The following is a 16,296-nucleotide window of genomic DNA, read 5'->3' as shown; positions in this document are numbered from 1 at the left end:
TATTCCTAAACCTGAAAGTTTAAAGTCAGTTGTGAAGACAAAATGCAGACACAGTAACTGCAGATCATGGTGTAAGTGAACATAGGAATACAAACGAGGTGGGCTCACTGAGGCTGGATGGGTAAGGAGATGGGAAGGGTTTATGGAGGAGGTAGAGTTTTAGTTTGTCTTTGAAGGGCTCCTCTCACATTGCCAGAATGGAGGAGAGAGACTGGGCAACATGAACAAGATATAGAGACAGAGATGAAACCACATATGGCATGACCTGGGCTGCAACAGGGAACCTCTCTTAAGCTGATATATTCTCTTTATTTGTGGATTTATCCATCACGTTTACCCATGCTAAATGTGATATCATTTGTGCTTGGGGTAAATCTCCCTAACCAAAGAGGAAAAGAAATGCAATGCCATGCACTTCTAAAATAATTTTGTTTAGGTAGCATTAGAAAGACAGATGGCAAACTAGTGCCCACACTCTCTAGAGTCCATTTATACTGATTGTCTAAATTTGGACCACAGCACAACAATTAATTGTGAATGAGTCCAGTTAACTCTCATCTTTGAGGTGGTAGCCTTTCGCTTACGAGTTATAACACTGACAGTAAAAGAGGGAATAAAATTTCCTTAAAAGTCTCAGTTGAATTTGAAATCTCCAGTGTGTGAGTTGAATTAAACTAAAACATTATCAAAATAAATAAATAAATGCTACTTACTCCCAAATGCTAGTGACTGTCCTTTAACCTCTATGGAAATCATTTGAAGATTCACAAAGATTTATGCCTTGCTAAGAGTTTCTCTGCGGAAACCAAAGCTTCCCTTCTGACAGCCCAGTGAGTCTCAATCTTGGTTGCAAGGCACCTAGAGAAATTCACTGAAGACAAGGCCCCATCTGATCCACTAAATCAAAACCTTCAGGGGTGGAGCCCAAGCAGGTGATTTTCACATGCATCAGGGCTGAGAACAACTGACATCTCTCCTCTTGTAACCATCAATGGCCTCACCTGCTTAAGAAGAGCTCAACCATCACCCTGTTTACCATAATTTTGTGAAAACAAGGAATCACTCACAGCACAGCATAGCATACATAAACTTATATAAGCTTTTGTCTTAGCTATCAAAACTTGACATAATTCACTAAGCAATTAGTAGAAGAATCAGAAAAAATATCAAGCTAAGTGGCATAGCTTTTAAGGAAATTAGTGATAGAAAACAATGGAGACAAAAGCAAGTAAAAGTAATGAAACAATTTTAGAAATAATATGTCCTGAAATTTACATGTGTAGGTAATATTAATTCAGTTAATATTTAGGATGATCTATGCATTAATCATTATGACAATAGTAATACCTATCGGTTTTTAGTTCTTACTGGAGACCACTCAGAGTACTAGGTGCTTTATAAACTCACTTAATCTTACGACAATTCTATGAGGGAGAATACCCCATCCCAGAAATGAAGAAATAAGTCTCCTAATGACTAAATCATTTTGCTCGATGTAACCTAGCTAGTGACTGAACTAGGTCCCAAACAGAATTACTGATTCTTAAAGTGTATCAAAAGCAATTTAATTCAGTTATCATAACCCACTATTATCCAAGAACTCAGCCTACAGCCCTGAGCTATAGTTTGGGGGTGGGGGAGAGGTGGATATGATTTGCTATAAGTGACTTTTAAGTCTATTCCTAATTAAAGGCAAAAATAACTTAATTTTTAATTTGCTGATCCAGGATTAATTTTCGACCTGTTGGATGGCCTGTTTCAATGTCATTCCTGGCAGTTTCAAATTGCCTTTCCTATAGGCAGCTTTCACTCATGGGCCCAGTTTGCCAAGAATTCCCAATAGTTTTGGAGCAAGAAGGACAAACGAGTTTTGGAGGCAATTTTTTTCTACATAAAACATTTTCTTTTTCAAAGAAATGAGTACTGGTAATGAGCCAGACCTTCCAAGAGTCAACACAGATCTTAAGGTAGAGAATAATACTTCAACGTTTCATGTAATTATTTCAATAAGTTCTTGAAAGTGTTTACAGCATTAACAGAGCTCTGTAAATGAGTGATTGCATTCTGTTTATAGAATGAGAACTAAGGTACACACTCCAGCCTAACTCATCCAAAAAGAGCCAAAGCAGAGAATAAAAACAACTCCCCACACAGAGCACTAGACCCCATCTCACAAGTATACTGTTATTTAATTTAAAGCCTGGCTCATTCTACTTTCTCATCCAAATACCAAGAGAAAAAAAGCTGACCAATTTCAGCTTGAAGATTAGAATGGGGCTCCCATAGAGACTGAAAGAAAACCCCTTCTACACTGTAGATAGGCTATTAAAACCTTAATCTAGTTTTCTTATTCATTGCTTGCATGTCAGCCTGCACCTCATAATTTATTCCAGCTGCTTCTCCTGAAAGTATGGCATTTGCAATTTGCAAAAAAGCACAAAATGGTAAATCATCAAATGCTGGTCACCAGGTAAAAGGAACAGATATTGCTTTTACTAGGAAAAGACAGAAATGACTATTGGGTGGTTATAGTTTTAAATAATAGATGAAGGCTTCCTTTTTATAGATAAAAAAATTGACAATGTCATGACTATATACTCAAAATGTATTATGTGTCCTAAGTACTATTTAAGTTCTAAAATATGAAGGATATAATCTCAAGATGTTATTTTCTGAATATGCTAATCTTAATTGCCATGAAATTTGCATTCATATCATTTTTAGTCTGAATATAAGCATATTTGATATGAATCCAGTAATACAATTTTTCTTTATTTTGCTCTTTATCTTTTTTTAAAAAGATACAGAAATTTCTAATGCTAAAATCATAATTCTAAAATTGAAATCATTAATTAAAATTCTGTCAGTTTGTAATCTTTCAGGCTTAAGAATAGATTAGTACATTTTAGCAATATTGGGTTAAAATACAATTGAGGTTGAACTTTTATATATTTTTCCATTTAAATGTCTAACCTTTATATGATTAAGTTAATTCACTACTACCCCTTAAAGCAGAGAGAAGAAATGTTGATACTTTTAGCAATACTTATACAATGAAAATAACAGAAATAGAGAAAAATAAAACAATTTCATGTGCATATTTCAAGCTAATATATTTTTCCAAGAAAAAAATTCTTTTTAAATGAATAAACCACATATTGCCTAGTAGGTGTATCTTCTCTATTAAAGTGACTTAACAAAAGGAAGAGATCTGATAGCTCACGATAAAATAAAAGTTGTTTATAGTCATATCACAGTCTAGCAAAAAATTTTAAAAAATCAGTTCTTCATTTTTCTTTGTCCCCATTTACCTTGGTTCTTAAAATCACTGTTAGAGCAGAATTATGAAGAAAAAGCAGTGCTTGCAACTCTGATTATATCCATGTAAGCAAGCCAGTTAACTTTATAGGATTGCTGTATACAACAGACCAAAAATGCCAGACTAGTTCAAGCTTTAAATTATTCTACTTAATTGCTTTGGGGATTGCCTCACCTCTTTATATAGACACGACCTGTATCATCACTGAGTTAGAAACCAGTAACTGAAAAGTTGATAACATATTATAACCTCAAAGCTCTAACAACTGGCAGAAGGGGCAAAACAACAGGAAATTGCTAACACTAATTCATTAATCTGGCAAGGAATTAGATATGCAACACTCCAAGAAGTCCTCAAAAAGGTACACTTAGATTTACATATTCATATAAAACCAAAGCCTCTCCTTTTCTTGCCCAATTCTTTGACGTTATCTGTGTTCTCCAGCACTACCACTTTTAGGGTAATTATACCAACTCCTCACTTCCATGAATAAATTGGCTTTACACATCCACCTTTTGTATGAATGTAAGTAGTCTGGTGCTTGGCTTACTATGTTAGGTGACTGACTAGACCAGTTGTTTTTCTTCCAAGAATATGAAAACAAATTTGTTTCCAGTATAATTGTGTGAATAATTAATTGGACTTTCTTATATACCTTAGAAACAATAACTGCTGTTAAACCTTTCTGACTTACACTATGCTTGTATTTTAGGGTCTGTTTCTTAGGACAAGTTTATTTTTCATTAGATTATTAAAAGTTTATCTCTATAATGTTCTTTAAATTAAACATGGCATTATGTTTTATGGTCACTTAAATTTATAATTTTGTTCATCAACTCTAGGCATATTGGATTCAATTTGATCATTTTTTAAATGATGAGGGTATTGTCTAAGGCCATGCCACCCTGAACGTGCCCAATCTCATCTGATCTCAGAAGCTAAGCAGGATCGGGCCTGGTTAGTACTTGGATGGGAGACAATCTAGGAAAACCAGGTGCTGTAGATGTAAAAATAAATAAATAAATAAATGATGAGGGTATTAAAGATCTCATTTTTTGTAACATTGCTTCTCTAATATTTGGCACAAGTAGGGTTTTACTTTAGTTTTTGCTATCCAGAAGACAGTCTTGAAATATTAACATGAAATCTTAAGAGACATCATGGATAAATGTAATCTAATTCAACTTAATACATACCTACTATGTGCCAGAAATGGTTTCAATCTCTGCAGTTACAGCAGAAAACACAACTGATAATGGTCCTGTCCTGACGGAGTTTTATATTCCAGTCAGGTTGTCATAATAAAATGACTATCTAGATGTTAAGTCATAATAAGTGTCTTAAGAATAAAAGGGGTAGAATAAAGGGGATAAATGAGGTTGAAGAAGATACTTTATGGAGGTAATGAAAGGCCTCCTAATCAAAGATACTTAAGCTGAGATCTAGTAGAAAGAAGCAAACTAAAGATATATGGGGGAGAAAATTCCAGATGTTGGAAGAGGCAGTGTAAAGGCCCTGAAGGTTGAACGAGTATGCCTGGTGTGCACAGAATAGCAAGGAGGCCAGTGTGGTGGAGTAGAGTGGAGTATAGGTGAGTGGAGTGAATACTGTAAGGGGAGATGGTAGAAGATGAGGGCAGAGAGGTTGCAGGAGTGGAAGAGGAATGGATGGATCATGTTGGGCACCATAGGCCAGAGTAAGAATTTCAGCCACGTGGAAACATCTGAATATTTTGAAGAAAGTTGACAACATCTGACTTCCATTTTTTAAAGCCCTGCAGAAAATAGGTTATAAAGGCATGGTTAGAGCAGAGAGAGGAGTTAAGATGCTATCATAGTTCTAGGCAATAGATAAGGACACCTTGGACCAGCATAGGAGTGGTAGACATAGTAAGAAATAGTTTGATTCAAGAGATACTTTGGAGGACCAAGGAGGTTATGAATGGATTGTTGCATGTGAAGTACGAGAGAAAGAGATGTTCAAAAATGACTCCAAATTTGCAGCTGATCAGCTAGAAGAATGGAATTACCAGATACTAAGAAAAAGAAAATAGAGGACAAGTATATGGAAGGAAATTATGAGTTTGGTTTTATAGTACAGAGTTTTCTTTAAAATTTAAAAATAGAGCTACTATATGACTCAACAATCCTACTTCTTGGTATATATCTGAAGGAGATGAAATCACTCTCTTGAAGAGCTATCTGCACTTCCATGTTCGTTGCAGTATTATTTACAATAGATAAGACATGGAAGCAACCTAAGTATTTGTCAACAGATGAAAAAAGAAAATATGATGTATATATATGCAAAGTAATATTATTAAAGCATAAAAAGAAGGAAATCCTGCCATTTGCAACAACATAGATCTTGAGGGCATTATGCTATGTCAAATAAGTCAGACGGAGAATGACAAATACTGTAACATCTCACTTACAAATGGAATCTAAAAACATTGAACTCTCATAGAAACAGAGTAGAATGTTAGTTGCCAGGGACTAAGAAGTGGGGAAATGGGGAGATGTTGGTCAAAGGGTACAAACTAATTATAAGATGAATAAGTTCCAAGGATATAATATACAGCATTGTGACTATAGTTAACAATACTATATTATGTACTTGAAAGTTGCTGTGAGAGTAGAACTTTAATGTTCTCACCACAACCAAATGGTAATTATGTGAGGTGAAAGATATGTTATTGTGTTAAAAATTTTGTAACATATGTGTATCAAATCATCACATTGTACACAATGTTATGTGTCAATTATGTCTATAAAGCTGAAATATTTAACTTTTAAAAGTTTTAATTTAAAAAAAGAATTTGGTTTAAGACAAATAAAATTGGGATTTCCATCAGTCATTCAAAAGTAGATTGGGATTTCCATCAGTCATTCAAATAGGAAATTGGCTATGCAAAGTCCGGCATTCATTAGGACACTCTGGACTAGAAATAGAAATTTGGCAATATCAGTATATAGATGCTAATTGGCTGGGATAGAATTGGATGTAAGGAATTATGGAAAAGACAGAGCTAAAAACTGCATTGAAGACCCTTGTTTTTCCACACCCAAAAAAAGGCAAAAGAGAGAATATTCAACTTCAAATAATTTAGTCATACTTCTTAATGTTGGAGGGCTCTTTTATAGCTATACATAATTGGCAGTTATCATAAGTCCTCTCATTTTCAGAATCAGTACTAATGAAGCTAACATCTTATTTATTTGCTTCCTAAGCATCAGCTGCTACTCTCGGCTGATCTGAATCAGGACACAATTACTTCAAGCAATGGCAGAGCTGGACTTACCTAAAGGGCATTGTGCCTTTGAATAATGTCCTTTAAGATAAGCAAAGGGCTCTGCCCAGCCATCTTGTGTTTCAGAAATTGATAGGGCTATTCTACAGAGTATTTTATTCTGATGAAGTATCCTCAAGTCTGGATTCTCATCATCAGCCTACCAGGTATCTACTCTTGAAATGAGGACAAATTTATCCATTTTTATCCTATTGTAGTAATTCAAGATAGCCCCAAGGATTCCAAACTCCTGGTATGAAGACCTTTGTAGTCCCCTCCCACAGTGAATAGAGTTGACCTGTATAACCAATAGGAGAGTGAGGAAATTATGGTGTGTAACTTCAGAGGCTAGGTCATGAAAAGACATGAGAGCTTCCATCTTGCTCTCTCGAATTACTCACTTGAGAGAAGCCAGCCACTGTGTTTTAAAGACACTCACCACAGCTCTAGAGAGAAAGCCTCTTGGCAAGGGGCTGATGCTTCCTGCCAACAGCCCACAAGGAAGTAAGACCTCCTACCAATGACCATGTGAGTGAGCCATCTTGAAAGCAGATTCTCCAGAGCCCTCAGATGACTGCAGCCTTGGCCAACTTCACTGCAACTGCATGAAAGACCCTTAGCCATAACCACCCAGCTAAGCTGTTCCCAGATTCTTGAACCACAGAATCAGGAATAAAGGTTTATTCTTGTTCTAAGCTGCTAAATTGTGGAGTAATTTGTTACACGGCAAAAGATAATGAATATCAACATAGTCTTTACTCTCCTATACCCTTTACTCCTGTGTCTACACATTTAATATGGGGTTTGTTTCATTCATGAGAGGACAGAGGTTAAAACAATAGTTCTCAACATTGGCTGCATATGTATTTTACTTGAGAAGTTTTAAAAATATGCACATTTGGTTCCCAAACCCGGGGATTCTGATTCATTGGTCTGGGATACGGCCTAGACATCAGGCTTGAGTCAAAGTTACTATGTTCAAACAATATGATAATTGATTTCATATGAGGTAGGGAGCCAATTTGAGCTGCCAAACATTCACTTCTTTTCTAAAGTAAAAGGCAGGATAAGTGTTTTATGGGTCAGAATATCCTAGATATGGACACTTCAAAAAGTGTCATCAATGAATGTTTGCCTCCTATCATTTGCTAGTGATCCAGATAGAGCAAATGAAGCTGTGACAGGAGGTAAATGTGGGCTGCTTTCCATCTGACCTCAGCTTACATACCATTTAACACATGCTGCCAGGTGCCTACAGCCTCATGAGGAATAACTCTTTTCTTCTTTTCACCCTAACTTCCACTGCATTCAAACCAAGAAGCTGAAAGCACAAGTCATTTTTAGCAGTAATAATCCACCAGGATACCACCACCACAGGACACTCTGCCACTGCCACTTCTGTGAAGCAACCCCAGCTGTCTTTTCTTCACTCATTCAAAATTTAAAATCCTTGGCAGAAGCATTTGATCAGCTAAGTGTAGGTCATGCCCAAGTAGAATTATCGGGATCAAGGAAGAGAGGACCTAATCCTTCGCATTTCCATATTGAAAGGTGGATGCTGTCTCCACCAAGACTACTCATAATTAAAGATTCACCCAAGATATGAGGGTACCTAGATGCCAGAGAGAAAAAGATATAGGCTGCACTAAAGTGGAATATGATTGGGATTCTGTGACTGGATAAAAGACATTCCATATAATATCAAAACATCCTTACAAAGGTAGGTACTTCATGCTCAACAACAGGATGGTGAATCATTAGATCACTCATTATAAATCATCTGAGGTTTAGCCAGCATTTACTAGCAATACACAGCCAACAATTTCTTTTGGATCATAGAGGAAAGAGATGTGAGCATTGCAAAACATTTTTTTAATTGTTTTGGGCTGCTGAATATATTTAAAGAAATTGTGTTCTGAATTTTACACTCATTTAAATAATCTAATATACATGCAAAAGATATATGGTTACCTCATGTTCAAACACACTCAGGAAAAATCATTGGGCCTCAAAATGTCTTAACCCAAAAGGCTTTTTTATCCTGAGAGTTCCACACTAATATAATAGGTCTTCGATTCTACTTGTGGCTTTAGGAGATCTATAAATTCAAATCACTATTGTTAGGCTTAAATAATGTAATTGCACTCAGATACACAGACTGCAGTATCAGATTAGGAGACGAGATGAGTGGACTTGGAGGATCTCATATTTTTCCTCTCTAATTCTCTTCTGGATATTACCGCAATGACAAATACACTGAAGAGAGCTGGTTTAATAAACGGCGAATTTTATTAAACGTTTATAGTAAATCAAATCTATATCACAAAACAGCCATTTGCTTAGTGAAGAAAAGTGAGGGAGCAGAAAGGAAAGTTAGAAAAGCAAAGGGAGAGAATGAGAGACAGTTAGGAAAGGAAGGAGGCAGGAAGAGAGGAAAAGGAAGCGGCCCCATCCACCACTTCTCACAGCTCTCAGAATGCATGGTGGTTCTGTGGGTCACTCATGCCTTATCTAAAGGGGTTAGATTGTGCAGTACCTGCATGCAGGTCAGGCATGTCCTCCTGAGCAATTTTCTTAAGCAGTGAGAGCCACATGCCTTCAGGTGAAACGTGGCTCTTGGTTAACCACACCCAGAGTTGTAGCCCAGGTTCTTCTCGTAATCCCCACCTATTCTTTTTCTTTCTTTTTTTCTGGACATAAGCAGAGCAAGGATATCCCCGTCACACGTGCCCACTCAAATCAACTAATGAGAGTGGAGAGAAAGGAATACAAAAATAGAGTAATATTCTTAAGACTATGACCTTTCGTTTAAACAACTTTCCAGACAGCTGTGGTTTTCTTCCTATCATTGCCCCCACATATGCGCTTCGGCCAGTTAATTACTCTCGACAGTATTTAGCAGACCCCCTCTTCCTTGTCTTCAGACTCTTTTACTAGATAGAGTGCCTGAGAAAAACAAATGAACCACTATTTTCTATTCTGAAAGTGATATAGACTCAGGCATCTCAAGACACGAAACAAAGGAGCTCGCCCAAAACATCCTGAAAAGTCATACCGCATAGGAAAGAAAATGAAGGAAATTAACTCTGTTCAGTTGTACACTCTGATCATCATGGCACAGTTTGGAGTCCTCATCAGTAAAAGAAATGGCTTCCTAACTTAGGCTATTTTTAACTTTCTCTATTAAATATAAATATTTTTGCATATATACATTTAAATAGGCCATCTAGTTCTAACTAGATATGAGAGTGGAGAAACTAGCTGAAATGTTCACAATTTATGTTCAATAAACGACAGTAATTAAATTATCTGAATAGGTCCTTATCTAGAAGAAAACTTTCTATTAAAAACAATGTACCCTTTACAAATCACTTCATAGTTATATAAATGTCTAACCACTATTCTGTATAACTGAAACTTATATAATATTAAATGCCAACTGTAATTTAAAAATATAATAATAAAGTACTATCTTCTTTAAAAAATGTACCCTTTCTTTATCTAAAGTAATCCAAAGATTCCAAATAACTAGTTAGAGGATCATTTCTTGTCTATTCTTGACTGAAATTAGCAGACAGTGTTTGAAATAATTTTACTTTTAGCCTGGACAACTCACCAACAAATTGTTTTTCAATAGTCATTACCAATGATGAATTTTAGTTCTCAACTGCACTGGTGTTAAAGAAAAAAAAATCCTGATTTTAAAAGAAAAAGGAACCTCTTTTTTTAATTCCAGACCATTGAATAAGTATAAAATTCTTACTTTCTTGGTTCTTTGTATGTAGAGCCTCCAAAAGAATCTTTGTTCCTTAACTTATTCCAATAAATGTTCCTATAAGATTCAAATTTACTCAATTATTTGCAAGCTTTGCCTCCACTATTCAAATCTTTGCCAAATTCCAAATTAATTCTATTCAGCATTATTTTCTATAGTCAAACAATGAAAGAATATTGTCTAAATGCTAATCTGTTTATTCATTTTCCTCATACAGCTTCAGTCCCCCAGAGTTTGACATTTCAATAAATCCTTAAAAGGGATTATAATGCTGCCTTGCTATATTTTGTTTTCTCCAAGAAAAATAAATTTAAAAACTTCTCCACCTTTACCCCTTTAAAAAATTAAAAAGAAGCCTATCTTTCTCTAGAAAACAGGTTTTGAATGCAGAACTAATTCCAAGCATCTGGAATATAAAAAAACAAACAAACAAACAAAAAAAACAGTCCCTGGGTAACAGGTGATTTCAGTGAACTCTTGCAATGAATTCTTTCCTATAATGTTTCCTTCAAGTCTATCTGGTCACCCTTATCGCATAGGATGTTAAAGCAGAGAATTCTATATGTGCTTATGCAATATTTAATAGATCCTTGGATTTTTTTTTTTTTTCTGCAGCTCTACAGCCTTTGGGTTTTCCTATCATTGAAGGCAATCTATGCATGGAGGATTGAAAATGCAATCCATGATGTGATTCATATTATAAACTGAGAAGACAGATTAAAATTTTAGTCATGATTGGGGCAGAGGAGAAGAAAACGTAATATATGGGAGCTAATTAACATGAAAACAACTAATTGAATTAAAAGCTATACACAGTTGACTTTATAAAATAGAGTAGGCTGTATGGAAGAACCCAAATCATATTCTTCTCATTACCAAATACATTGAGCAGATAGAGCCTGAGTGTTAGGCATGGCACACAATCGCCTGTGCTTTAAAATTTATTCCATCAAGTAGTTCACACCCATCACACAGGTCAGACTTACTTTATAGCTGCCCAAATTCATAAGGGCCTCATCGCCTCTGGTGCCCAGATGTTCAGAGTGTGGTCAGTCTTACCAATGGAACAAATGCTGCAGCCAAGGTGTCTGTACAGTTTTATTGTCCTGTATTGGTCCATGCAGTTGATGAGCACTAATGTAGAAGGAATGAAAGTTCCTTCTAGAGAACAGCTATTGGCTCAGCAAACAAACACTTTGCTTTAAATGCTGCACTCCAAAGCCAGTGCAAACCGCCCTTTCTAGAACCATGTCAGTGAGTGCAGGGATTCAAAATCTAGAAAAATGTCCAAAGTGGAAAATGTCCAAAATCCAGAAAAATCTCCAGTTTCATGCTGGAATGCCCACATACTACATTCTTACTGAATAACTGAATGTTTTGTTACCACTTCCAATTCAATTTGTGTCAGGCCATCTCCTAAGCACAACGAGATGAAGAAGTCAGGAGACAGCAGGAAACCACAAATCTAGTTAGGGAAAAAGAAAGTATAACATGTAGATTTATAAACCAATTGTCAAGTTGGACAGGAATGGGAGTATGAAGACTGACCACAGCCTAGGAAAGATAGAGAACATACAGTATTACATGAGAAATGTTTTTGTTTGTTTGTTTGTTGGAGTTTTTTTTTTTAGGTGCGGCAACCCTTGGTTGACCTCACAGATTGCAAAGACCTTGTCAGCTTACAATCCTTTGTTTTGTATGTGTGTGTGTGTGTGTGTGTGTGCGCACCTACAGTACCTGGTCTTCCTAGGTGGCCTTCCATCCAAGTTCTAACCAGGCTCGACCTTGCTTAGTTTCCGAGATCAGACAGGATCGGGTTTGTTCAGGGTAGCATGGCCATAGACTGAGAAATGTTTTAAGTGCATTGCTTCCACCAACTTTTCACAGCCCCACTTAACTCAAAAATATAGTCTAGCCATGTGTCCAGGATAGGAAATAAGGAGATTAGGAAACTGGATTTCATGAACACATGACGGTCTTTGACACATCAGTCTAGAATTTAAACAAGCTAAGTCCATCCATCAAGGCTTCATTCATATCTAATCCTCTTATGAAATTTTTTAATTTCACCTCAGAGGAAGAGCTGCCCAGCTTCTGAACATGAACACTAATAATATCTCATTTGACAAATAATTCCACCTTGTAATACCTCTTTATCCTATTGTTATCAAATTATCATGTTTTTAACATTCTAAGAATAAAAGTTTTATTTCTCCAAATAAATAATAAGCTATTTATAGGCAGGGAATATGGTATATTGCTAGTTCAGACAAAATAGAAATTGAATCCAGAAAGACTTGTGACTTAGAGACACAAGGCTCAGCAGAGTGAAAATAAAAATGAGGTATTAAGAGAATGTCTATTGGTAATGAAAAAATTATCCTGACATTTGTTAAAGATGGTAAGGCAGGCTTTATTTGGGGAGACTATTACAATGGAGTTTTGTAGTAAGGGACAGAGATTGGGCTCAACTCTCAATCAACAAGGAAAAGTGGGACTTTGTAGCCAAGGAGCAGGGTGAGGGTAAGTGGATGGGAAATTACTAAGAGGAAACATCAGGAGTAAAGAAGGATTCTGCCTAAATTGACTTTACAAGGTTATTGCTGAAAGCAGGCCAAGGTGATAGCAAATGGATAAGAAATTTATCAGATATCAAAGGTGGTCATATGCCACAGATGAGATGAGGAATTTGATCAAATATCAAAGGTTGATGATTTTTACCGAACTACGGACCCAGCAAGATTCTTGTTAAAGTTGGACCAAAATGGGCAATGGCAGAGCCCAAGGATTAGGCCTCATCAAAAAAAGACTCAGAGGGCACCGAGTTTGGTCTCTGTCACTATAAATGGTGAGGGATGGGGTTTAGGGTACAGGTCAAATGCCAAAGACTGGGTATAAGGACAGTATTATATTTCTCTGTAGCATGACTAAAAGCTAGAAGATAATGGAATAATTTTTCCAAAATTAGAATTCCATATCCAGCTAATTTGATTCAAGTGTGAGAATATACTCAAAATAATTTTAGATTATTTTCAAAAAATTATTTTCTACGTTCCTTTCTTTTAGGAACATACATTGGATATGCTCTAAGTAAAGCTGTAAGTCCAGAAAAATACACTATGATAGCTCATTTACTGCAGACAATTATTTAGCCTTCCACAGATTAGGGAAATTAAGCTATAACCAATTATTTATAACTCTTATCCAGTGATCTTGGAATAAGAATTGCAAATGAGAAGAGGGAAGAGCTCTCTAAAGGTGGAAAATACTTTTCTTGTGTTCAAATTAAAAAAAAAAAATACTAACATTATCTTTTATTAAACTTCTTTTGCAAAAGCAATATCCCAAAAATGTTTGTGTCAATACCCTCTTCAGATCTTTTAATTTCATTTTTGTTGGCACCAACATTGAATATAATCATATACTTGGGTGAACATTTCGGTTTCAGAGGCATGGTCACCTGACAATTTTTCAATCAGTTTTTCCATATAAACACTTCATTGTGTTCAAGGAAACATGAGACTAGCAACCCGCTTTTTCTTCAGTTACCATATCAGTTAAACCACCTTTTGCTGCATAGCAGACCCTTACTCATGCTAATTTGACAAATAAAAGTATTTATTAGACCACACGGATTAAAAATTTATATGACTTGAGCCCAGAGCTCAAACTATATCAGCATAACCAGGTTCTCTCCTTCTCTGCCCTGTTTCCTAATGTGATGGCTCATTCTCAGGTTCTGAGAAGAGGCAAAATAGCTAATCCATGCCTTTTATGTTCAAGTCCAGCAGAAAGTAAAGAGGGTCTCTTCTACAAAGCTCAACTTAGAACCCAAAGAATTCACTTTGATTAGCCCACTTAGATCAGGTGCCTTTCCCTGAAACAAACATCATATCCTAGGAAATTGGGGTCACATTCTTCATGTTATAAAGACCCCTGTGAACACTTGGCCAGAGAGAGAATCTAGTTCCCTACAGAAAAATTGGGCTGCTTTTTTTTTTGAGGAGGGGAGATGATAAATGCCAGATAAATAGAATATATCTATTATAGCTTTTAAGACATTAAAAAAATAGAATATATTCTCCAATGAGCAAAATACTCATAGAAGGACTTACCCTCAGGCCAACTTAATGTTTCTCTTGGTAAAAAGAAATATTAAAAATAACACATACTTTCCTTTTAGAATTATAATCAAATCACACATAACTGTAGTTTTTCAAGTTCTGTATAGTCACTTGGAGCCTTTATAGAGTCTTTGCTCACTGTTTGTAGTAGCCTGTAGATGTGGTGGAAATTAACTGTAAGCGTGCTGATAACTTGTGATTTTCTTTCCCCAGAGGATCTGCATTTCTACCTGCAGCTTTCCCTTGAATATCATCACATTCCACTCTCAGCTTTAAAGTTGAAATATGTGGCTTTTCCTTCGCATCAACGCCCCCTGGGCTACCAGCCATAATCGGCCTCAGCAGAAAGCTGAGTATTTTGGAAAGCCATGTTGTGTGTCTCCGAGATCAGAGGAGAATAGCTCCACGCAAGCCTCCTACATATTCCAGTAAATGGCTAAAGTGATGTAGTTTTATTTTTCCAAATAAAGAAATTAATTTTCAAAAACTGGCAAGAGGCTCTGCTTTTCCTGTATTTGTCTGAGATAAACCACTCTAGTCGTGTTCAGTTACACGCCTGCCGCTGGAGCACAGGGGTAACTTATCCCTGTCATTGCCACCATGAAGGCCTGATGAGGTCTTCAGGGCTTTATTCCTACAGAAACAATCCATTCTCTGCCATTTCAACTAAAGTTCAGAGAAATCAGCATGGCTATTGTATTTTCAATCTTTATATTTTCTTTTCCAAATAAAAATTTATCACATTTGTTTATTGAGTACCTACTAGAATTAAGGGATCCCTGTCCTTAAAGAGATCACAGTCTGGTGGAAATTCTGATACGTTGTTATTATATACAATGATTGAAAAATGCACTCTAGAATCTTAGAAATCACCTCTGATATGCATAGCGAATCTCCCAGTTAAAAAATTGTTTTGATATTAAATAGCCATAAAAAATTTGGTTTACGTATTCATGGCTATACTGTAACAATGAATTCTAAGTGAAAGAAATATATACATACACATTTACATATTTATATATACATATATTCATTTACATATGTGTTTTTAAATATATTAAAGACAACTTTTTGATACATTTGCTTATTCGAAACATTTTTCCTCTGTTGAACAAATCCCTTTTCTTTGGTCTCATCTAATTATAATTATTATAATAATTTGCAAATTTTAAAAAGTCAATTTTAAACTTCTCTTGGGCATAAATAGTTTGATAACTCTTTATATACCTTTAGGTGCTATTATCAAGCTCTCATAATTCTTTCCTGATGAAAATGGGTCAGGGATGAACAGAAAGGACAACTCTAGAAGAGAAGAAAGACCTCTTGTTGGTTTTGTTTTCTGGTCATTTTTGAATGGGATTTTTCATTTACAGCTTGGATCTAGCAGCTAAAGAGAAGTAACTTGTGTAAGAAGATACTTAAGAGCTAATTTAAAAAAAAAAAAAAAGCTAATTAATTTGTGTAAGACAAAGCCAAGGCAAGAAGAAACCTTTAGGACTATAAATTATATGATTTTTCCCTATTGTAGATCCAAGTATAATAAATAAAAATAGGGATATATTTTCCCAGGGTTTAAAAGTACCAGAGAAGAATTTCCAATATGGAACTTGCTGTCAGCTATAGTATCAAATTTCTCCCTTGATATGTAAAGCAAGAAGTAACAGAAAAAAAAAATCTCCAGCTGAATCAAAACTGCAAGCTTCTCTGATGCCCTGGTCCTAACAGCTTTTATTCTTTTTGCAAAAGCATTTTAACCCTGTCTCCAAAATAAATGTCTGTATTTCTAGGC

General features: G+C 35.7%; 1 pseudogene; it reads left to right on the top strand.

Annotated features, from left to right (window-relative positions):
* Positions 1-4,206: 4,206 nt before the first annotated feature.
* On the top strand, positions 4,207-4,325 carry LOC112480880 (annotated as a pseudogene).
* The last annotated feature ends 11,971 nt before the right edge of the window (positions 4,326-16,296 follow it).

This window comes from Pteropus alecto, unplaced genomic scaffold, assembly GCF_000325575.1.
Source record: "Pteropus alecto unplaced genomic scaffold, ASM32557v1 scaffold20, whole genome shotgun sequence".
Classification (NCBI taxonomy): domain Eukaryota; kingdom Metazoa; phylum Chordata; class Mammalia; order Chiroptera; family Pteropodidae; genus Pteropus; species Pteropus alecto.
Note: the sequence above shows the minus strand (reverse complement) of the source record. Positions and strands in the feature narration are given on the sequence as shown.